We start from the raw sequence: 3,644 nt of genomic DNA on the forward strand, positions 1-3,644 counted from the left end.
TTATGAACAGAAACACTGGATTCCAAGCCAGTGGCATATCCTTGCACAGTGGTGGCTTTTTCTAGAACCTGCTTCCACAGAAATTGATGCACATAGATCTACACTGTCTTCCTGGGCTGCACCTCGAGCACAGAAGTGTCATCCCTGGCAAAGCCCTGCACCGCAGCGAGCCCCTGCGGCTTCACCCTGTGCCCTCTCGAAATGCACCCTAAATGTGAAAAGCGGCTCTGGTGGCAACAGGGGAGCCTCTGTGTCATGACAGGACAGATGAGACGTCAGAGAAAGTCTGGAACTAGCCGAGGACAGCCTTCTCTTTCCACATGAGCCAGGGTTGCCCGGGGCGCGAGGCTTCCTTCTCCTGGGGAGCTCTGCCCTTGCTGGTGAGGTCCACAGGGAGTCGTCCTGCCTTCAGGCCTGTGTCCTCACTTGCTAGCTCCCTGACTCCCGCAGTCGCCCAGACCTGTCTGATGGCAGCCTTGCTCTCTCCTTTGGAAAGAATTCATCTCATTGGGCATTTCATTTTACATGACCAACTTGCGGCCAGCTGAGCTGTTTTATCAGACTCACCTGCATGCTGACCCCCAGCTGTGCTTCCTCGCCTGCCTTTGTGCTCAGGCCCTGCACCTGTTCCCTCTGGCCCACACAGACCCTGCAGTGCTACCTCAAGAGTTCTTGCTTGTGGCCTATGTTTCCTCGGATACTGCGACATCACCAGGAGCAGTTCAGCACCGCCCAGCCTCCACACTGAGGCCTGGACTCGCCTTCGTGGTAGAGGCACAACTTTGGCCTCTCTGGACTCTTCCTACTAAGTGGTCCTCTGGCTCAGCTGCTCAGGACTCTCTCTAGAGCCCGCGGGATCCTGGCCACCATACCCTCAGTTACTCTGCAGCTTCTGTTGTCCCTTTCCTACAGCTTTGGCCACGGCCACAGGGGCAGGTGCTTCAAAGTGAGGAACTTGGAGGAGCGGCCTTCCTGAGGCCAGGAAGCCACCTGTGGCCATGGTCAGGCGTGGGGGTGGGCCAGGTGCCGGCCTCTCTTGTGGGAAGAGAGAAACCAGAAGCCCTGGATTAAGAATGAGGCAGAAAGGCTGCCCGGGGTAGGGGGGGGGGTCCTTACACTCTCAAAACCTGGGCCAGTCACCTGCCTGGGGAGCGGGAGTCACTTGGGCAGACCCACACCTGTGGGCAGCTTTGGGGAGATAAGGAAGTGGCCACAATCCCAGGTGACTTCTTTATTACTATTATTATTATTATTATTATTATTATTATTATTATTATTATTATTATTATTATTATTTAGTTTTTGGTGCTGGAGAACCCAACCCACTGCCTTGGTCTTCCACAGGCTAGGAAAGTGCCCTACCACTGAGCCCCCAGGAGGCCACTTTCTTCTTCCTCCTTTTTTTCTTTTTTCTTTTTGTTTGTTTGTTTGTTTGTTTGAGACATGGTCTCACACTGTAGTCCAGGCTGGCCTGGAACTCACTTCTAGCTCAGGCAAGCCTTGAACTCACAGCAATCCTCCTGCCTCAGCCTCCTGAGTATTGGGATTACAGAAGTGAGCACCACACCCAACTCAGGTGACCCCCTCTTGAAAGAAGGGTTCCCTGGAGTTGAACAAGGAAGGGCCAGCTCGCTATCCCCCACAGCAGCATGTGTGGGGCCTGGGTGCCTCCCTTTGCTCACTAGAGCCCAGAAGCAATACGCTAGTGCCAGGGACAGCCTAGGCAGCCCTGCACAGCCACCTCCCCCACCTTCTCAGCACAGGGCGCCTTCCAGGGACAAGACTCTGCAAATGGAGGTGAACAGAGCGATGCGGTGCCCAACCCTTGAGGGTCTGAGGAGATTGGAAAAGTGAGGGAATCAACTCCTCTCAATGGCAAGGCCCTGGAACTCTGAGTGGCAGACAGATCATGAGGTGTTATCACACCGAGTCCTTAGCAGCTGGCACTGAGGGGGGCACTGCGATACGTAAGCAACATCAAGATGAGGCCTTCCTTGGTGGGCCACTGAGCAGAAACTCGGGGTGCCGCGTGCTTGTGAGAAAAAAGTTCAGTTCTGAAGCCTATTCTTTGGGTGGGTCAGTGAATGCTAGTCCCCTTTAAACGTGTGTCCTTGACAAGTGCCCACTGGCACCTACAGTACACACAGCACCCCTTCCTTCACGGTGGAATGGCAGCACCCACGGTCCAGGCTTTTCCGCTTCTGTCCTGTCTGGGAACAGGACTCCAGTTTTAGAAGACAAGTACCTGACCTTGGCACTTCATGCTGTGTGTGGTCCCTTGTGCGCTCCCTCTGCTATTCCAAAAGCGCCCTTAGCTGCCCTGTAATCCCAAGGGATCCAGAGCCAAGAAGCAATATGCTAATGCTAGGTAGGGTGAGCTCACTTGACTGAGCGTTTTCTCCTTTCATGGTGCCCTACCCCGTCCCTGCCCTGGTCCCTCTCAGGTCAGGGCCAGAGTGCACTACCCACGTGTTCTTACTTTCTCAGGGGCGTGTCGGCCTGTGTTCTGGAGTGGAAGGCTCCTCGAGTGGGGACATGACTCAGTCAGTGCAGGTGCTCTGGGTTTGCCTTTCAGAGGCTGTTACGAGGAGCCAGGAGTGATGGTGCACGCCTTTAATCCCAGCACTTGGGAGGCAGAGGCAGGCAGATCGTTGTGAGTTCAAGGCCAGCCTGGTCTACAAAGTGAGTCCAGGAAAGCCAAGGCTACACAGAGAAACTCTGTCTTGAAAAACCAAAAACAAAAATAGAGGCCGTTACCAGTTCCTATGGCCTGTTGTTACAGAGAAGTGAAAGGGTGGATAAAATTATTTGGGGATCTCAAATATGGGGGTGTGAAGAACAGCATCACAGGACTGCGAGAGTGACCCCACGGCTTTGTGTCTCTCCTGATTTAGGGGTGGGGCCTGAGTGCTGGAGAGCCATAAGCACCACCGGTCTCTACTTCCCAGGTGCCAAGAGCACCCCCAGCTAGTATGACATTCCCAGACATCTAGAGACATCCAGATGCTCCCTTGGGGCTGACCTGCATCTGGGTCATACTGACTTGTTGGGTGTAGACATTCATAGTGTTGGTGGTGTCACAGAGGTCTGTGCCAATGCCACCGGCCTCGTGTAACCCTGACGTAAGAATTCTTCACAGGTCTTCAGTGAGGAAAGAGGGGTTCACAGTCTGCTCACTGAAGACAGTGGCCAACCCTCACCTCCATTCTTGGAAAGAAAAAAAAATCATTGCCCAATTTTTCTTGGCCACATTTTGCTGGCAGGAAGAGAGACATCTTAATGGATTTGGGGCCCTTGGGGGCGGGGGGGTGGGAGGTGGGGACGGGTTAAGGAATCCTTACATATATTGTTAGAAGACGTTCAAAGTCCACACTGGTCCTGGGGACTCTGGTACCCCGGGAACAGCCAGGTGCCACTGACAGCCTGGTATGGGCTCCTGGCAGACGGGGTGGGGGTGAGGGTGGGGGTGGGGTCCTGACAGCTGAGGTGAAGCAAGCGCAAGCGGGAGGCTCAATGCGGACACCAGACAGCAGAGACTCCCCGGTACTTACCTCTCTTAAATTGGCTTTGATGCTGGCTCATGGCATGCACTGGACCAGTCTCCTAATTATTCTGTGCCTCAGTATCCCTACCTACAAACAGGA

The sequence above is a fragment of the Acomys russatus genome, chromosome 26, assembly GCF_903995435.1.
Source record: "Acomys russatus chromosome 26, mAcoRus1.1, whole genome shotgun sequence".
NCBI classification, from domain to species: Eukaryota; Metazoa; Chordata; class Mammalia; order Rodentia; family Muridae; genus Acomys; species Acomys russatus.